Source organism: Helianthus annuus, chromosome 1 (assembly GCF_002127325.2).
Source record: "Helianthus annuus cultivar XRQ/B chromosome 1, HanXRQr2.0-SUNRISE, whole genome shotgun sequence".
Lineage (NCBI taxonomy): Eukaryota > Viridiplantae > Streptophyta > Magnoliopsida > Asterales > Asteraceae > Helianthus > Helianthus annuus.
This window is the reverse complement of record NC_035433.2, coordinates 129,815,589-129,837,519: the sequence shown is the minus strand read 5'-3', so window position 1 is coordinate 129,837,519 and position 21,931 is coordinate 129,815,589.

Here is a 21,931-nt window from a genome sequence, read left to right as displayed (position 1 = left end):
CTGAATTGTCTACGAATTACTGTCTTCGAAATGTGTCACTGTGAACTGTCTCAACCCCAGCCAGGGGCTCTGCCCCTTGGACCCCGCCAGGGGCTGCCGCCCCTGGGACCCCGCTACCGGGGGCTGCCGCCCCCGGACCCCCGCAAAGATTGTAAAACGCAATGACTAAATCAAAAACCCAGATCATGAAAATGAAATTAAAGAATTTCTTACATGGATCGAAGCCGATTTCTTCATCAATTGACAAATTTTGAATGATAGAAACACTTATCAACGCTCGAATCGAACGAATCGAGTGATTATCTCCAAAATCACCGGAAAAAACGAGATTTTTTTATGAAATTAAACTGGGTTTTCTTCAAAAAAAGCTAAAGAACACGTTGATCGGGTTCTGAATCATTGATTGGTGATGAAAATCGCACTATAATGTAGTGATTATTGAGATAGAAAGTGAAGAAATAGTTGAAGATGGTGGGTTTTGAAAATGGTGGGTTTTTGAATTTACTGGGTTTTGAAAAAGGAAGAAGAAGGAGTTGGATTGACTAAAATACCCTTTCTCTTTATTTTAAAATTTGCCACATGTCATAATCATATGGCTTCCTATCCTTCCTAGCGAAAATTAACTTCCTATTTGATCTTTTCCCAAGCTAACAAGCATAAGCTTAAAAAACTAAATCAAACACCAAATTCATATATGTTATGTATTAATTTCAAATATAATAAGCAATAGTATACTTATGAAGTTTTAGGTTTATGCCACTAACTTTTATATTTTTTTATTTTTAAATTATTATATTATATTAGTGTTATAATATTTTATTATAACTGCTATTTAGCATTTTCTTTTTGTTTATAATTTTTAAGGTAAGACGTTAAATAATATTTTGAGTATGTCATTGTGATATGCTTATTTTTACCTATGTCTGGATAAAAGTTTTGCTAAAAACCAATAAAATACTTTTTCGTATCGTAAGTGGTAGCGAGTGTCGATGTCTTATCGATATAGTGACGAAACAAACTTATTCCAATAGAACAATTTTCACACCGATATTGAAATTTCGGAGTTGGTACTGGTATGTGTTTTTATGTTTTTAATCGATGTAAAAGACGTGTCAATATTTTTTTGGGTATATAAATGTAAAACCCGTGAGGATCTCTCAATGATATCAAACAACCTATTGATTGTGCGGAATCCAATCAATGGGTGATTCAAGAATAAATATAATAACCAAGATGAAAACAATGAACAAGTAACAAACCGAAATCTTGCATTCAATGATTATCAAAGACTGATACAAGACTCTGCCTTGAACTCGCAACCTCCTATTCAACCAACGACCTCAACCCTAAGGTTGAGGTTTGTTTAAATACTAACTATCTAGGCCGAAACCTAAGCCCACAAGCTAACCCGGTTGCGACATAACCCAAACCACCTAATCGGCCCATACACATATATTAGAGAAATACACAAAACAACCCCTATACTATGCAAACCTACATGTATAAACCTTCAGGTTCCAACAATCTCCCCCTAGGTTTATGCATACAGGTTCTTGACGCTTCAAGTATCACGATCACCACCCAACCGATCCTTAAGACCACCGAATCCCTTCGCGATTGCTTCATATTTCTCAGTAGCTCGTATCTGATTTTGAGCCAACACTTCTAAATCTTCAAGAGCAATGTTGAGCACATCTACTTGATCCACCAAGCGAAAATTAACATCACCATCACAAACAAACACTGCCTGACCAAGACGCTCATCATAAGCCCAGAAATGTAGAGACTTCAAAGCACCTTGAGGAATCTTCTTTACCAACGGAATCACTTTCTCTTTGTCTGTCACAGGCCAGTGCACTGCTTTCATTCGCTTATTGGTAAATGGATCCCGAACACCTTTAAGAGGTTTAACAATAGAGTCAGCAGTACGCATCGATGGAAAGTTACGCTGAACTTCCCTCTTCAATCTTTCGAAAAACATGTGTCCAGGACCTCCAGGGTTATCATCAACGTAAGGTGCATTTGACAATTCAGTCAGATCAACCTTCGTAAATGATTGAAACTGACCAGGATGTTTATACCATTCCACAGGACCAACTTTCCTCTTGATCCACCATCTTTTTCTATCATGGTCATAACCCCAGCTTACCACACCTGAGCGATTTCCAACTTGATCATACAGAGTTTCACCAACATCCATCAGATGATGAGTAGCCTGAGCATCAACATCATCTGGGTTCAGATTCTTGTTCTTCAAAATCACCAACTCCCTTTTCCTTTTAATTCTTTCTGCCTTTGCTTTATCTGCTTCTGGATCAGTAACTCTCTCAAAGTATTTCTCCATTGCAGCATTCTTTTCAGCATTATCCTTTTCAAAGGCCTTCCTTTTGTTTTCAACGTCTGTAGGATCAGAAAATTCCTGCCCAAACTTCTTTTCAAGTCTACCACGCAGATCATAGACCATAGAGAATAACAAACTAACATCTCCTTGAAGTTGCTCAATCTGTTGATCCTTTTTCACTATGATGTCTTCAAGTTGGATAATCTTCGCTTCCTTGTGAATCGAGTCTTGCTCAACAACAACCAACCTTCTTTTCATCTCTCTCATACTGATAAATTCATCTTCATCACTTGAGTCATCGTCAAAAGGCATTCTTACTGGTTCCTCAGGCCTTTTACCACTTGAACTACTAGGCATATCATGAACAACATTAGAAGGACCAGCAGAATCAGAAACACCAAGTGACACAGCACCAACAGGCTCAAAAACAACACTCGCAGCTTGAACTTCGACAGTAACATCGGTGGTATCCATATCAGTTCTTTGAGCGTCAACATCAGACTCAAAGATGTCTGCGGTAGAGGTGGTGGTATCAGTAATATTCTTCTCAAAATCAAAATCGTAAAGACCTTCATCATCTTCATCAGTAATCAAGGGTTGATCTTTGTGTTTCTCAACATACATTCCGAGCCGAGGATCCCTCATTTTCCGCTTCAAGGGTAGGGAATCAGGATCCTATGGGTTTTCACTAGGCTCTTCATTTAGAACTGAAAGACCAGAAGGAGGATTTCCCATCTTTTCAGTCACAGACTTTAATAACTGAGCCAAACTTTCAGCAGAAATCACAGGTGGAGCAGTTGAAACGGCAGTAGTCATTCCAGCTTCAGGTGGAAGCTCTACATCTTCATCAGTATCACACATAATTTCAATACCTTCTTCCTCAGAATCAATTGTCACAAACTCAGTCTCAGGCTCATCTTCAATACCTCTTTGAACATCATGTTCTTCAGCAACAATAGCACGTGCAGTTACACTACGCTCTAGAACAGATCGTGCCATCACTGGATTCTCACCAACATCTTCTGTCTCTGCAAACTGACCAAATTTCTCCAACTCAATCAAACCTTCAAACTTTTTCTCAGTTCCTTTCTTCGTAGTAAGAGCACCAAAACACGAAGGACCCATAGGCTTTAATTCCAACGTATTACCTGATCTCTTCAATTCCGGATAACACTCATTCAAAATCATCTGCACAAATCTTGGATACATAAGAAACTTATCTTTTCGAAGCCCAATTGCATTTCTCTTCATTGCTTCCAAAATATATCTTGAATAATTGAACGGCTCATTTGTAATCACACATATCAAAGCAGCAGTCTGTGTGATATTCAACTGATCAATACCCCCTCTATTTTCTGTCATGCATAAAAGGAACATGTGCAGTAATAGACGCCAGTAAGGATGCACAAACTTCTTCACCAGGGGAGGAAACTTTCCTTCATAGCTTAAACGAGGTAGAATTGCTTCCACTGTTCCAGCAGGAAGTTCTATAGGATCTGTTTCCTGATCATTAAACTTTAACACATCTCTAATAATCTGCTCAGTCACTATAACTTTCGTCTTTTCAATCTCAGCAACTATAGCTCCCTTTCCTTCAATGATTTCAACTTTAGCAGTCTTCCAAAAATTTCGAATAAGGCTTTCATAAACAACTGGATTCTCACGAAGAGCATGAACAATCCTGCATGTATTTAGGCCTTTTATCAATGACGTATACAGCTGCTTGTGCTTCACTGGTGGAGGTGCTAAATATCCAACTTGATTATGAGATGATATAAACTTTAAATCCATTTTCTGCACACAACACAAATCAAATAAGTTTCCAACTACTGATATGACAGTGATAAAAATAATAATCAAAACAAACACTGTTACTGTTCACTCGAGACCGTGAGTCGCAACCAAAAGGTCTCGAGTCGAAACCAATTGTCTGCGAGTCGCAACCATGAGTCGCAAACAGCAGATTTCGAGTCGCAATCATGAGTCGCAACAAACAAATTGAGTCGCAACCATGAGTCGCAATCTTGATGTTGCAACTCGTTACCACTGGTTTCGAGTCCTAAGTGTTCTTGATTGCGAGTCAAAACTTCATCGGAAACATCAAAACTTCATCGGAAACATCATCGGAATCTTCAAATCCTCATCGGAATCTTCAAACCTTCATCGGAATCTTCAACAAAACATTCATAATCCCTGCAAAATTTGAATAATGACGTCATAATACCTTGATGATCAACGAGGTAGATTGCGAGTCGCAACCGGAAACACGTCGGAACAGTTGATGATCGTCGGAATCTTGAGAGAGAAAAATGATTTGATTGCGAGTGAACAAGGATAATGACTCGTAACCTACCTTTTATACTCCACAGTTATCATGGGCCCATGACTTATGGGCTTGGGCCTTATGGACTTGGGCTCAAACCAGATTTATCAATAAATTTTTAAACCCATTTTAAAAATCTGATTTAATAAAAACTATCCATTAAACCTTTTGAGCAATGTTTGCAAAATAAAACCTAAAAAAAACAAAATTAAATAATAAAATATTATTTACAAAAATAAATCAGGAAATTTGCATAGATACTCAGGGATCAAATCACAAGGTTTCGGGCTTGACTTCACTTATCAACACTGATCTACTATAGGATGATCTAGACAACTGCCAGTATATTTGTCCTTTTAAACTCATCTCCCTAGACCTTTTCCATGTAACTGCCTGTACCTCATTTTATCATGTTTTGATATTTTAACCATGAACACCCAAACGAATACTAATCAAATCCCGGAAATATAAACAGCACATTCTATCATGCAAGTATCTTCCCTACCACATATTTCACAAGTCCAATCCAGATTTCTGAAATCTTAACTGGGAGTAGGTTGAGAAGAGAACAGAATAGATCTTTTGCAGAGATGATATAATATACAGATCAAATGAGTTTTTCTCAATTTGATATAGGTTTAATTTGGGTTTCTTTTGGGCACTAGAGGGCCTCTTTCGGGTGTTTAGATCTACAGCGCGACAACAGACAGCTAGGTCAGCATGTATCTGGATGCAGCAGAAGCTGTCGTTGCCTAGCACCTCCAGGTCAGCATGTATCTGGATGCAGCAGAGGAGGTACACGACTTTTTCAGATAAGATTTCAGAATCAGATCAAAATTGTGTGTATCGGGACAACATACAGACATTCAAATAGACATGAGCTAATTCCAAGTGATTTTCTTTTCTGAGGTCATGTACTAGTTTAGTTCTGAACAGAAACAGTTAATGTTTCCAATCTTAAGGATAGAGCCTACCAACACATCATACTAGAGTCAAACTATTTCGATACTGGTCTTACATGAGTCAGCCCTCGACCATAATGTGAAAATTCATTTCATTTCCCAGTCCAGCCACACTTCTTTTTGTATTTTTCGATTTTTTAATGTTTTTGTATTTTTCGATTTTTTTAATGTTTTTGTATTTTCCGATTTTTCTCCCCCTAAATTTGAGCATAAATAAAAACTACCTAAGAATAGAAAACTTTATGAACAAATTTACCTACGAAAAACAAAACATGCTCAATCAGTAAAACGGATCATTTTTAGAAAATCCACAAGCACTCTGAATTTCGAGCTGCTGACAGGTTTGGTGAACAAATCGGCAGCATTTGCATCTGTGTCGATTTGTTCAAGAGTAATAAGACCTCTGTCAAAACAGTCTCGAATAAAATGAACTTTAATATCAATGTGCTTGGTTTTGGAGTGAAAAACAGGATTTCGAACAATTTGTATTGCAGCATCATTATCGCAGTAAATAGTAGTGTTAAGATAAGTCAAACCATAATCCTGCAATTGATGTTGCATCCACACCACTTGAGAGCAAGAAGCAGAAGCAGCAACATACTCGGCTTCAGCTGTAGATATCGCCACTGTTTGTTGTTTCTTGCATTGCCAAGAAATGAGCCGATCACCCAAAAATTGGCATCCCGCAGATGTAGATTTCCTGTCACTGTCAGTACCTCCAAAATTGCTGTCAGAGAAAGCAAACAAGTCAAAATTGGAATCCCTCGGATACCACAGGCCAAACCGAGGTCGGCCTTTAAGATACCGAAAGATCCTTTTAACAGCAGTAAGATGAGAAGTTTTAGGATTAGCCTGATAGCGTGCACAATTGCAAACAGCAAACATGATGTCCGGACGGCTAGCTGTGAGATACATCAATGACCCGATCATGGACCTATATTGACGTTGATTGAAAGACTCTCCTTCTTCATCTTCAGTCAATAGTGGTCTCTCTGCCATAGGTGTTTCAGCAGGCTTTGCGTCCGTGAATTTGAATTTTTCCAGCACATCATCCACATACTTCCCTTGATGAATAAGAATTCCTTGCGAACTCTGCTTGACTTGTAGGCCCAAAAACAGTGTCATCTCCCCCAAAGCACTCATTTCAAACTTCTTCTTCATAACTCTCTCAAATTCCTTGCAAAGATCCTCACTTGTAGATCCGAAAATGATATCATCAACATAGATTTGAACCAAGATTTGATCTCTTCCTACCTTCTTGATAAACAGAGTCTGGTCTATGGTGCCACGCGTATACCCATGAGCCAATAGATGCTCTGTTAGTGTGGCATACCAAGCCCGAGGAGCCTGGTGTAACCCGTACAGTGCTTTGTCTAGCTTGTAAGCGTAATCAGGATGGTCTGGATGCACAAACCCTGGTGGCTGCTCGACAAAAATTTCCTCCTTCACATCTCCATAGAGAAACGCGGTCTTGACATCCATCTGATAAACAGTGAATCCCATGTATGACGCATAAGCCAAGAAGATCCGGATGGCTTCAAGTCGTGCAACCGGAGCATACACTTCATCATAATCCAGTCCTTCAATTTGTCGAAATCCCTGAACCACCAGCCTTGCTTTGTTCCGAACGATGACTCCTGCAGAATCCTGCTTGTTTCGAAATACCCATCTAGTTCCAAATTTACGTTTTCCTGCTGGCAACTTGACGAGCTTCCATACTCCAAGTTTTTCAAACTGGTTCAGCTCTTCGTGCATAGCATCTACCCAGCCAGGTTCCTGCAGAGCTATATCAATAGTTTTAGGTTCGATTTGAGAAAGATAACAAGAATATAAGCAAGTGTTAATGGTTCCTGATTGACTCCTGGTCAAAATTCCTGCATTTACAGGACCAATCACATTCTCGATTGGGTGATTTCGTTGAACGCTCGTAGGTATGGCCAAATCAGGTACAATCTCCTCTTCAGTGGTGGTGTTGCTAGACTCCCCCTCATTAGGAGCTGTAGTAGTGTGAACTACAGGAGAAGTGACAACACAATCCTCAGGAATTGGTTCAGGAAACAGTGCAGAGTCACTAGTTGATGCACCCTCAGGAGATCTATTGACCATCGGAGTTGGTGTAGGATGTTGCGTAAACACCATTCCCGGTGGATCAATTGTATGATGCCTCACGTTGTCTTGCATCTGTGCTTCGTCTTCCGTATCTTCAAACGACAATGGTTGTTTGGGAATAGACACACCTGCAACTGAAACATCACTTGACAAAATGTTAAATGATTTAAACAGAGCAGAATAATCGTATAACCAATCTGGACCAACTCTAGCGTCCGTAGCATTCTCTTCAAGCCATTCAATGTTGCACGACTCGACGACCTTTTTAGTTACTTTGTTGTATACCCTATAAGCAGAGCCTTTAGCATATCCAACAAAGTAACATTCGTCACCTTTGACTTCAAACTTTCCGTTGGAGTCCATTAGTAAGAATACACATGGACAACCAAAGATACGAAAGTGTGAAACCGAAGGTTTATGTCCTTCCAGAATCTCATAAGGGGTTTTCATGTGACGTTTGTTTACTAAAGCATGATTCTGGATATAACAAGCCGTGCTAACAGCCTCGGCCCAAAAGAAGCTAGGAAGCTTTGAATCAGCCAGCATAGTACGCGCAGCCTCAATGAGAGTACGATTCCTTCTTTCAGCTACTCCATTTTGTTGTGGAGTTCGAGGCGCACTGAACTGACGATCGATTCCCTTATCAATGCAGAAAGTATCCAAAGTAACGTTCTTGAATTCTGTCCCATTGTCTGATCGAATAATCTTCACCTTAGTACTCGCTTGATTTTCAGCCAAAGTAATGAATTGTTTTACCAAGACAGCAGTTTCATTTTTGTGGCTGAGAAAATACACCCAAGTGTAGCGAGAGTAATCATCGACGATTACCAGACAATAAGCTTTCTTCCCAATGCTCAGCACATTCACTGGGCCAAAAAGATCCATGTGAAGTAGCTCGAGTACAGCTTTTGTCGAAGGTGCAGGTTTAGTTTTGTGAGGTTTTCGATGAGCTTTCCCTTTCGCACAAGCAACACATTTCTCCACCAACATGAAGTCCTTGATTGGAAGATCACGTACCAGTTGACCTTTAGCTAGACGGTTCAGATTTTTCATATTTACGTGCCCAAGTCGACGATGCCACAGCAGACCATCATGCTCCGAAATCTTTGAAAATAGACAAGTGATCTCTTCACACGGTTTCTTGTTCATATCAATAACATAAGCATTTCCTTTTCTCTCAGCTGTCATCAAGAACCAGTCTTCTGGAATAACAATCCCAGGCTTAAGAACATGACATCCCTTCTTCGTGAAATGAACTGAATTCCCTCGATCACAAATCTGCGAAATACTTAACAGATTGTGTTTCAGTTCTGGAACATAATTAACATTTTCAAAGCTGAGAACACCGTTTCGAACAGTTCCTTTCAATGTGATTCTGCCAGATTCACCTCCCGCAAATGAGACATATCCTCCATTAAATTCTTTGACGTTCACAAGTTGGGATAAGTCTCCTGTCATGTGCCTGGAACAGCCACTATCCATGTACCAGAGGCGCACGGTAGTCCTCCACAGTTGTTCCTGCACGATTAGCGGGATTAGTTAGATTTAGGTACCCAGCCCATAGTGGATCTGGGTAGTCCCTTTGCATCGATATAAGTTACCCTCTGCCATACCAGATTGTCTTTATTTAAAAACTTTGATGAATTCTCATTGGCAGAATTTTTATGAAGTGTATGAGGCAAGTTGGAATGCATGACTCTAGATTTAGGTTTCCAATATTGTTTAGACCAGTTGTTAGCATAATTACCAAACGCCTTAAATCTGTTTTCTGAAAAATGATTTTGCTGATTTTTATGTCTACGTTTGGCTGCATTCCAATCTTGATCAGAAGGCCTGACCCTACGATGGTCGTTCTTCATTGTCTTAGACTTATGAGTCGTCATTGACTTAGAAGGACCAAATCGATTTGGTTTGACTTTCTGATGTTGTGCACGTTGATTTTTAGACTGCACAGAGGAAGACAAAGAAACACAGTTTCTGGCAATGTGCCCGGCTATCCCACAATTGAAACAAGTTTGTCGTTTCAACGTGGAAGATTTTTGATGATTCACAGTGGCTGCGGGTCTTTTGGGTCTTGAAGATGGAGCTTGCTTGTTCTGTTTTGATTGACTTGCTTGTGCCTTCCCTGAGCTTGTAGATACCTGAGGATCAGAACTAGCACTGGCACAAGCATGAGAATCTGAAAAAGTAGAGTTATCATTTCTTATTGTTTCATGAAAACCATTTTGTGTTGGTGTTTCAGATGTTGGTTTAGGATTCTCTTCACAAAAAGTTTCTTTCAAATTTTCATTTAAAATGACTTCTTTCTCGTTTTGTAGATCATTTTTAGTTTCAGTCTCAATCGAGGCTGAGACGTCATCAACAAATAATGATCCCTTTTTATCGTTGCCATCCAAAGAGGTCCCACTAGATTCATCAGTAGAAACGTCCACTGAACTTGATTCACACGAAAAATCAGTGTGTGATTGATTCTCTTGTGAAGCATTTTCAGTGGTTTCACTGAAAGTGTCCTGAGGAACATCATTGGTCACACTATTTTCACCTTGAGAGTCAGAGACATCAAAATCACAATTTTCAGCAGTTGTAAAACATTCATCATCACACGCATTTTCAAAAGGTTCATCACAAGCATTTACTGTTTTGCCCAAAACATCAGGCCCAAAAGAAGACGAAACATAACTATGAAATGAGTTCAAAAACGCTTGTCCAAACACACAACCAGAATTAGTATTATCAAAAGAAGTTTTAGAAGAATCAGAGTCTAAAACTTGTTCACTTCCAAACAAATCTCCCCATATCACTTCAGGTACTTTATCTGCACATGACGAAGAACTGTTAGGATCAAAAGTACCCTTTGATACAAAACACGTCTCTGGTTTTACCTGCTCTTCAGCAAATTTAACATTAACTGAGGGCTTGCTATTTTTGGGACCTTCGACATTCACTGAGGGCTTGTTATTTTTGGGTCCGTATGTCATTTTACTTTCATTCAGCATCTCCTCCTCGGTCATAGGCAAGTACGTGTAATTGTTATTGTACGGAGGAGGAGTCTGATTATAACCCAATCCCGACCCTTTCTTTTTAGAATATGCTAATTGTTGATCACACAGATTTTTGACTAATTTACTGGAGGAATCGAATTTTTTAATGTTTAACTGATTAATTTGGTATTTATCCCTAACATTCTCCAGTTCTTTAGTCACCTCACACAGTTTTTCTTTGACTATGATGAGTTGGGCCGTAGCTACACTAACATCGTCCTTGAGTTGAACGATGTCCTTACGCTGAGCTTCGATTTTCTCTTTGAAAAGTTTTTCGTTTTTCGTTAAAGTGAAATTTTTCCGTTTAATTTCATTATAGTCTTCGATTAGCTCAGCGTTGTGGATTCTATAGGCCTCAACTCGTTCCCTACATTCAGGAGTGCAGAAAACAGAAATTACCTCTTCTTTCGTGAGACCTTTGACAGGTGCTGACAGGATTTGAGTCATGAAGGCAAAGTTTTCAGCTGACGACTCCTCCTCATGTGCCACCTTCACATCAGCATTCACTGGATATGGATCATCGCTGGCCATGAAAGCTATATTGCTCGAGTTGGCTTGATTTTCAGGAGCTGAGATGTGAAGTCTTTCGATCTCTGAATTCCAGTCAAAAGGCGAATCAGGCTGAACCACCAAAGCTTGGGCCAATCCCATCGGTTGTGGGCTTCCACTGTTGACATTATCAGCAGACACACCAGTGGCAGTCACAAGAGCTCTTTCTCGATTGGGTGTAACAGGAGCAGCAGGCTGCGCTGGAGTTTGTTCACCATTCACCTTGGGTTTAGTACAATTCCTAGCCAAGTGGCCCTGTTCATGACAATTATAGCAACGAAACTCAAATGGCATTTTTGCGGGGCCCGAAAAAGTAAGACCTTGCCATTTGTTTTTCCCTGTTTTCCTCACAAAGTTTTTGGCTCTAAAAGCTGCCATAGCCATCTGCCAAGTTATATCCATTTCTTCCACATCTTCTGGATGAATTTGATCCAAATCATCCATGGAAAACTTAGGAGGACCAAGGTTTCCTGAAGCAAAAGCATTCAAACAGTTTATGACAGAAGCTGCTATTTCAAGATTTTCTTTTGACTGTTTCGAGAAAAAGGCAATCATCTCATTGCTCGCAACGGAGGCAGAAGGAGCAGCAGAAACCTTTCCAGCACTTGTAGGGGAAGCTTGAGTAGAGGACCCTGAGCTGTAGACATTTGCTGAAGTGGGAGCAGTTTTAGCAGATGTAGCATTGCGAAACATTTGGAATCCTCCTTGAGACAGAAGAGGTGTGTTACTATTGCTAGATGTGGTGGGAGCAATTGAGAAACCTGCAGCCAGCATGCTGTTCTTGTAGTTAGTCTCTCTCTGCTTATCATCCAATTCACAAGCTTTGATATGTGAGATCATCTCTGACAGAGTACATCTTGCAAGATCTTTGGTTTTCTTGATCATGGCTACATGATGATCCCAACTCTTGGGCAGTGCATTAAGTAGCTGTCTGTTGGTGGATGCGTTTGTAGTATGAATTTCTTCCATTTGCATTTGAGTCACCAGCTTGACAAACCTCTGAATCTGATTGTCTATCGTTTCACCATAAATATGGTTGAAATTGTTGAAGTTTTGTTGCAGCAAATTTCTTCGGCTCTCTTTCATATCTTCGTTTCCTTCATATACTTCGATCAGAGAATCCCACAATTCTTTGGCAGATTTGCAGGTGCGAAAACCAATAGCAATATCAGGACCCAAACCCATGGTTAAGTAGGAAAGAGCTCGATCATCTTCTTCAACAATGAGCAAATCATCTTCAGTGTACTGATCTCGAGGCTTCTTTATTTTGACATCTGGTTCTGTGGGGCTTTCCATCATAATCTCCCTAGGTCCTCTCAAAATGCTTCGCCACAGCTTGTAATCCTTAACCTTCAGATGCTGTTCAAAGCGCCACTTCCACTCGGGAAAATCATTAGCATCAGTTAACCTAGGAATGCGTGTTGTAGTTCCAAGCTTTGACTCCAATTCTTGTTGTTGATTAAGGGCAGTCAATTCACTGTTGTTTGACGACATATTTAATTAATCAGTTAATTAATTAATTAATTTTGTTTTAAGTCCAAAAGTCAACAGTTCAAATGTCCGTAAATCAGTGTCATTGCGAGTCGTAACAGCTGGGTCGAAACTGTTGTGGTTGCGAGTCGTAACTGCTGTGGTTGCGAGTTGTGGTTGCGAGTCGAAACTAAAACAGAATGAGCCGAAACTGAGGTTGCGAGTCGAAACTGCTTTGGTTGCGAGTGGAGACTGAACAAATGGTTGCGAGTCGCAACTGAAACAGGATGAACCGAAACCGTGGTAAATGCGAGTCGTAACCAGAACGTGATGAACCGCAACAGAGATGGTTGCGAGTCGAAACCAGAACGTGATGAACCGCAACAGTGATGGTTGCGAGTCGAAACCTGCAAAAGAATAAACGATAAGATCTGTTTACTCGCAATCCCGATTTTTCAGCACTTCCAAAATTCAAAGATATTGTAATCTTTGAATTTGTTGACCACCAACTTCCCGTAAAATCAGCAAACACATTCTTCAGAAATCAACAAACCAAAATCAGTATAATTTTAATGAATCGGTCATGAACAGTTTGAATATATCACTGCAAAAACACGCAACAAAACAGATCAGTAGCACACACGATTCTTGAATCCGAATGATATCAAAACCGAGCCCTTGAATGGCTTCAATGGCTCTGATACCAATTGTAAAACCCGTGAGGATCTCTCAATGATATCAAACAACCTATTGATTGTGCGGAATCCAATCAATGGGTGATTCAAGAATAAATATAATAACCAAGATGAAAACAATGAACAAGTAACAAACCGAAATCTTGCATTCAATGATTATCAAAGACTGATACAAGACTCTGCCTTGAACTCGCAACCTCCTATTCAACCAACGACCTCAACCCTAAGGTTGAGGTTTGTTTAAATACTAACTATCTAGGCCGAAACCTAAGCCCACAAGCTAACCCGGTTGCGACATAACCCAAACCACCTAATCGGCCCATACACATATATTAGAGAAATACACAAAACAACCCCTATACTATGCAAACCTACATGTATAAACCTTCAGGTTCCAACAATAAATACTTTATTTTTTCGGTTTTTATTTGTCGCTATAGCAAGTGTTGATACCATAACAGACCGATATCGATATCAACCAAATTTCTGCCACGTACCGCGAGGAAATCCCACTAGTTAAGCTTATTTTGTTAAAAAAAAAAACTAAAAAGCTATAAGCTTTGTTAAAAAAAGCTAGACCAAACACCCACTTAGCTCTTTGTGCTTTTTTAAGTGATCTCTAGTCTCTAGGATATAATATACGAAGTTTATTTAGATAGGAAACCATCTAATTATTAATCAATGGCTAAGATTAAATAGGTGAAATTGAAGAAAAAAAAAAGAAGCGCGTGAGTTTGTCCAGGGGCATTCTAGTCAATTAAAGGCAATAATTTCTCTCTCCTCCAATTAGGGGTGTGCACGTTTCGGTTCGGTTTTTTGGTAAAACCAAAACCGTGGTTTTTGTTTTGTAAACACCATTCGATTTCGGTTTTTTCGGTTTTTGTACGGTTCGGTTATGTTTTTCGGTTTTTTTGGTTTTTGAAACAAATTATGTAAGATTCAAAATTTAAAAGTATTGTTCAAAGTTTAAGAATCTTTCTTAAATTTTTACATTAAAGTTAATATATTTAGTCTTTTAAATTAATATTATTCACATAAACATAACATTCTAATCTATTTTAATGTTACTCCAAAGTTTCTGTTAAAACGTTTTCTTTTATAATACTTTGAAAACCATTTAATTTTTATATTAAACTTTGTTAGTTATTGTAAACAATGGATAATTTTAATGATAAATAAACACGGTAATGTTCTTATTATAAATATTTAACAAATAAGAATAAAATTAATAATTCTTAGTAGCATGGGTAAACACTTAAATAACTTAAACATAAAAATATATAGATTTGGTATACTATTAAAACTTATCGGTTCGGTTCGATTATTGAAAATGATTATCCAAAAACCGAACCGAAATATTATTAAAAGTCCGAAAACCGAACCGTCGGTTTTTGTTTTGGTTCGGTTTTTTCGGTCCGGATTTTTTGGTTATTTCGGTTACGGTTCGGTTTTTTCGATTTTCTGCTCACCCTTACCTCCAATCCCCCCCCCCATTTTTTAAACGTTAATAACTCTTTCATACGACATTAATTTTTACAAAAATTGCACAAAAAACGAGCATTTTTTAATCTTTAAAACAAGTAAACTAATACTATATTTTCGATTTTTTTTGAAAACCCAGTTGCGTTAATCGCAATGGACAAAAAGCGTAAAAATGACTTTTTTCTAAAACGCAATTGATAAAAAACACAAAGAAATGTCTTTTTTTTTTAAACGCAATGGCCTAAAAACACAAAAAAAAAGTGTTCTTTCTAGAATGCAATGGACTAAAAATACTTCAAAATATATATTTCTAAAATGCAATGGACCAAAAAACACATAAAAATGTGTTTTTCCCTAAAACGCAATAGACAACAAACATAAAAGAAAGTGTTTTTTCTAAAACGCAATGAACTAAAAACACTTCAAAATGTGTTTTTCTAAAACGCATTGGACCAAAAAACATATAAAAAATATGTTTTCCTAAAACGCGATTGACTAAAAACACATAAAATGTGTTTTACCTAAAACACAATGTGCTAAAAACACAATAAGATGTGTTATTTCTAAAACGCAATTGACTGAAAATAAAAAAAAAATATTTTTTCATTCATTTGGAAAATGCAATGACTCAATTCAAAGACCCAGATCGTAAAAATGCAATTCAAAATTTTCTTACATAGATCAAAGCCGATTTCTTCAGATTTCTTCAACGATTGACGAAATTTGAATGCTAGAAACACTTATCAGCGATTGAATGGAACGAATCGAGTGATTCGCTTCAAAATCACGGGAAAAAATGAAATATTGTATGAAAATTAAACTGGGTATCTTCAAAAAAGTTGAAGAACACGTTGATTGGGTGTTTGAATCATTGATTTGTAATGAAAATTGCACTATAATGTAATGATTATTGAGATAGAAAGTGAAGAAAAGGTTGAAGATGGTGGGTTTTGAAGTTACAGAGAAGAAGAAGAAGAAGAAAGAAGATTGGATAAAAATGACTAAAATACCATTCCCCTTCATTTTAAATTTTGTCACATGTCATAATCTTATTGCTTCCTATCCTTCCTAGCCAAAATAAACTTCCGATTTGATCCTCACCCTAGATCTCTAATAGTTTAAATGAAACATCCTTGAGGTAAACAAATAATAATAAGGGTTAATTTATTATAAAAAGGCTACTAAAAATAACAAGTGTTGTCACACCCCGATCTCCACGTGTCACCGGTGGGCCCGGTGTGGGGTACAGTGACGTAGTTGGCATCGTCATAGACAAACAACACAACATAATAATGCACAGCGGAAGCAGAAATAGATTCATTTCAACTTTAAATTAAATGCAATAATAAATATCACAAGTAGTTGAAACGGATCCACAGGCGGATCAAATAAAATAAGATATATTGTTCAACAGTTTATTTGTCGTCCGAGCTTGCGAGACTATAGTGGACGCTCTTAGGAAACAGCCAGCCTAGTTCGTGTAGTACCTGCACTTAACCTTTTGGGAAAAATACGTCAGTTTACACTGGTAAATACAAATCAACCGACTCATTTTGAAAATGATTGAAAATTGATTTAAATGCACAAGGCATAAATATTTTTATTAACTTGGGATAATTATGCAATATAAACTTGTGAACGAATTACATGTACTCGTACTTTTGGTGGCCCGGGATCTGCTGTCCGGGCTAAAGATTAAATGACACACCACATTAAAGAGTTATACACGTCGGGTGTACGCCTACACCCCGTGCTCTGGTCCTGACCATCTCGTAAGATAATGCCAAGGATATCCGGGACACGGTCAATAACCCCCCCCCCCAAAGCCTAAAGTAAGACAAGACTGTTTAAACGAGTCGCACAAACTATTCAAGACTGTACACCCAAGGCGCAGGATTTGTGCGCTCGATCAAGCGGTATTCTATATACCGTACCCCAAGCCCGTATAGGGAAAATAAGTCAAAATGTATTTACCTGAGCAAGTATGAATCACAATCGGTAAGTGTAGATAGCTTTTACTGGGCCTCCTAATCTGGAACAAAGGTTTATAATAACCTATTAGATTTCTAACGGGTCTTTTATTTAAGCCTAAGCTTTGACCGGCTAGTTTTAAGGACGATACGGTACAAGCGCACGATTAAGCGAAAGACCGGATAGAATGTGATTTAGACCCGACAAGTTTGAATACTTGTATAATATGGGTATACTAAATACATTCTGGATTTTGAGATAAAAATGATAACGGTTGACCCGTTTCGGTCAATTTACGCAAACTAGTTACGTAAACCGAACCGAACGCAAAAAGGGCGTTATGGGTAGCCAAAAGAGTCGAATGCAAGTTCCCTGAAATAATATGCTTTAAATATGATATAATATCAGTAAGTTATGTTCTATTATGCCCCGAATGATTTTAAACTCAATTTATGCCTTAGAAGGGCATTTTGGTCATTTAAAAGATTATAAAAGAGTTAAATTAGAAATCTGAGTTACAGGTCTGATTTATACAGTAAGTATACTTAGTTTGACATGTTATAACAGTAGGGTATGACCCGTATACAAAACTTATCATTTAAAATCAAACTATGCACCGTAGGGGTATTTTAGTAATTTCACAAGGGCTAAAAATGTCAAAACTGGAAATCTGAGATCAAAATCTTATACTTACTGTTATTATATGAAAATATGCTAAATACATCAGTAGGTATGAGTCTTATATGTTTAAAATGAGTATAACGCTTACTATGCGTTAAAAATGTTAAAAATGCGATTTAGAGCCGTTTCCGGGTCTTCAAAAGAAAGCTGAGATTTTTATATTTCCATAATGCTCAAAATAGTTTATTTAACAAATAAAATCAGTAGAAAAAGGTTTGAGGTCAAAAGAAATGTATAAAACTCATTTTATGGCTCAAACGGTCAAAACCGTCATTAACCGAATCGACTTAGCGATCCATGATACGTTCAGCCAAAAATTAAATAAAAACCATCAAAAATCCCAAAATAATATATAACATCAGTGGGTAAAAAGTTTTATATCAAAACGTGGCCTGAAATGGGTTATATGCGAAATGCGCCGTTTATTAAACATAAAGCTTTAGTTTTACGCTATCGGTCATAACTCAAAATCTGGACCACCAACTGACCTCAAATTTTCGGTGCAAGTTTATAAATTAATAATAAAGATTTCTACTCTTTCACTTTTCCAAAAATCACGTTTTATATCAAAAAGGGCAAAATAGTCAACTTTAAGCATAAATCGGAAACATGCAAATGAATCGGCTAAGTGTAGACTCGAGACATAAAAATTCCAGGAAGTTATACTAAAATATAAATGGTCAAAAATATGCTCCAATACAGATCTCAAACATGCATGCACGGATCCGAATCGATAGTCTACGAAAAAGTCGTTTTACAAGACTTTCGGTTCCGATTCGTATTTATACTAAGGATTGTCGAGTTTATTATGATAAAACACATTCTTATATTCATTATAATTTATTTTTGATGATCAAACTGATTGCATGTCATCTACATTACCATTTAAGCTATTTTTCGCAAAAACGATTTCTGTTGACTTTTTAATAACATCTTTGACTCGACAATTAGCATGCATAAGGTGGAAATCAGAGAATACCCTTTTGAGGGTTTGTTTCCCACATAAATACCAACATATCAGTGGTTTCAATTTGAGAAATGACAGAGTAAAACTTGTTTAATCGAAAAGTCAAATTATAAGAACAACGGTTTGACTTTTAGCAATTAATCTATGCTAGAACGAATTATAGGATGATATAAAGGATTACCAAGGTCCTAATGAAGCCTAGCAAGCACTTGGAGTCTGCCTTGATGATCAGAAAGCTCCTAGAGAAGTCTTGAGAGTTCTTGCAATTGCTAGTGTTCTTGTTTACAATGCATGTGCCCAAAAATTGAGAGCTTTTGATCTAATTTATGATGAAATCAGGTGTTGCCAGAGCTCCACAGGTGTCCCAACATGCAAGCATTCTCATTGGTGAGTTTAGGAGGTGTTGCAAGCTGTTTCCCATTCAAATTTCGGACCCAAAATGCCCATTTCGCGAATTTCTGCATCTGATAGGGTCACGCGGCCCGCTTGGGTCTGTCCAGGCGGGTCGCCTGGCCTGCTGGTCAGCCAAACACTTTCAAACTTTGGCAGCTTTGGTCCCTGTCCTTGCACGTGATGTTTCGGCTACTTATTTTGACTCGTAAACCCCCAAATTTGGTTTTAAGAACCTTGGGACATTTACCAACATGGTAATGTCCTCGGATAACTTTGCGCTCAACCAAAAAGCCATGAAATTCGACGTTGACGCTTTTAACCCCTCAAGTACGATTTTGGCCATAACTTTCTCATACTTTATCGAAACTTCATGAAATTTTTACCACATATTCTAGTGAGTATATTTTAGCTTTACAAAGCTTCGGGTCTGCCAAAAGTTCACTCAGAGGTATAAATTCAACATGTTGACACTTTTGGCCCCTATAGTTTGTAATTCCTCACTTTTGTGCATTTTCCGCTTCGTATGATCCATGATCCATCCATTTAAGGTTATAAACATTATGTAGGGTTATCATAGAGTCTATTTATCCATTGTTGACACTTTGGAACCTTACGTTCCATAGTTTTCACTGTTTGTCACTTTTAGTCCCTCTAAAGTATATTTTCACATACCGGAACCTTATGACACGTGTCAAGACATTATTGGACGAAATTTTTCGAGGTGTTACATCCTCACCCCCTTAAAAGAAATCTCGACCTCGAGATTTACTGAAACAAATGAGGATATTTCTCTTGCATCGTGGATTCCACTTCCCACGTATATTCGGGACCTCTACGGGCATCCCATTTGACCTTTACAATAGGTATATACTTCCGTCGAAGATTCTTTACCTGTCGATCCTCAATCGACAAAGGTTTTTCCACGAACTTCAAACTCTCATCTATGTGTATATCTGTATGCGGTATAACCAGTGATTCGTCAGCGAAACACTTCTTCAAATTACAGATGTGGAACACATTATGAATAGCGCTAAGTTCTTCAGGCAAGTTTAACTTGTAAGCGACTGACCCGACACGTTCGATAATCTCGAAAGGTCCTATGTATCTTGGGCTTAGCTTGCCTTTCTTACCAAATCGCATCACCCCCTTCCAGGGCGATACTTTAAGCAATACCTTATCACCCACATCGAAGTGAAAATCCTTGCGCTTAGGATCCGCATAACTTTTCTGCCTATCCCTGGCAGCTTTCAAACGATCGCGAATCTGCACGATCTTGTCCGTCGTCTCAAAAACGATATCTGGTCCTGACAACTGGACATCTCCAACTTCTGCCCAACAAATGGGCGATCTACACTTTCTACCGTATAGGGCCTCAAAAGGTGCAGCCTTTATGCTGGAATGGTAGCTATTGTTGTAGGAGAATTCAATCAGTGGTAGGTTCTTATCCCAACTACCACCCAAATCGATCGCACATGCACGAAGCATGTCTTCCAAAGTTTGAATAGTACGCTCACTCTGACCATCAGTCTGAGGATGATAAGCCGTACTAAAATTCAAACGAGTGCCCAACGATTGTTGGAAACTCTTCCAAAAATGCGACGTATATCTAGTATCTCTATCGGAGATAATAGATACAGGAATACCATGCAATGCTACAATCTTGTCGACGTATAATTGAGCTAACATATCGGAGCTATACGTCTCCTTGATGGGTAGAAAATGAGCTGACTTAGTCAGTCTATCTACTATGACCCATATGGTATCATTTCCCTTTTTCGTCTTCGGCAACTTGGTGATGAAATCCATTGTCACCATTTCCCATTTCCACTTGGGAATTTCAGGTTGTTGAAGCAAACCTGACGGCTTCTGATGCTCAGCCTTGACTTGCGCACAAATCAAACATTTAGCTACATGCTCAGCTACTGACTTTTTCAAACCAATCCACAAGTAGTTTGCTTTCAAATCCTGGTACATCTTATCAGCTCCAGGATGAACGGAATATTTAGAGCTGTGGGCTTCCTGGAGGATAACATCCCGAAGTCCTCCATAAACTGGAACCCATATTCGTCCGTTTAGGCGTAGCATTCCATCTTTGTCGTAGGATAACTGCTCCTCAGTTACTCCTAACTTTTCTTCAGGATAGTTAGCTTCCATCACAGCTTCCTTCTGTGCAGCTAACACCCTTTCATTCAAATTATTTCTTATTTCAATGCGCTTGGCATTGATTCTGATTGGTTTCACCCTTTCCTTTCTGCTTAAGGCGTCGGCAACTACATTTGCCTTGCCTGGATGGTATCTTATTTCGCAGTTATAATCATTTAAAGTTTCAATCCATCGCCTTTGACGCATGTTCAATTCCTTCTGATTGAACAGATGCTGAAGACTCTTGTGATCTGAATATATTATACACTTGGTTCCATACAAGTAATGTCTCCATAGCTTCAAAGCAAATACAACTGCACCCAATTCCAAATCGTGGGTGGTGTAGTTCTTCTCATGAACCTTGAGCTGGCGAGAAGCGTAGGCAATGACTTTGCCTCTCTGCATGAGCACACAGCCCATACCAGTGTGCGATGCATCACAGTACACCACAAATTCTTCTACGCCATCGGGCAATGTCAACACTGGAGCATTGCTCAACTTCTTCTTCAAAATATCGAAGGATTCCTGCTGCTTAGGGCCCCAATCGAACTTAATCTTCTTACGAGTCAACGAAGTTAGGGGTGCGGCAATTCTTGAAAAGTTCTCAATAAATCGCCTATAGTATCCTGTCAATCCAAGGAAACTGCGAATCTCGGTAGGAGTCTTCGGCTCCTGCCAATTCATGACTGCTTCTACTTTAGCGGGATCTACTTGGATACCACGCTCGCTTACCACATGTCCAAGGTACTGGACTTCTCGAAGCCAAAATTCGCACGTCGAAAATTTGGCATAAAGCTTCTCTTGA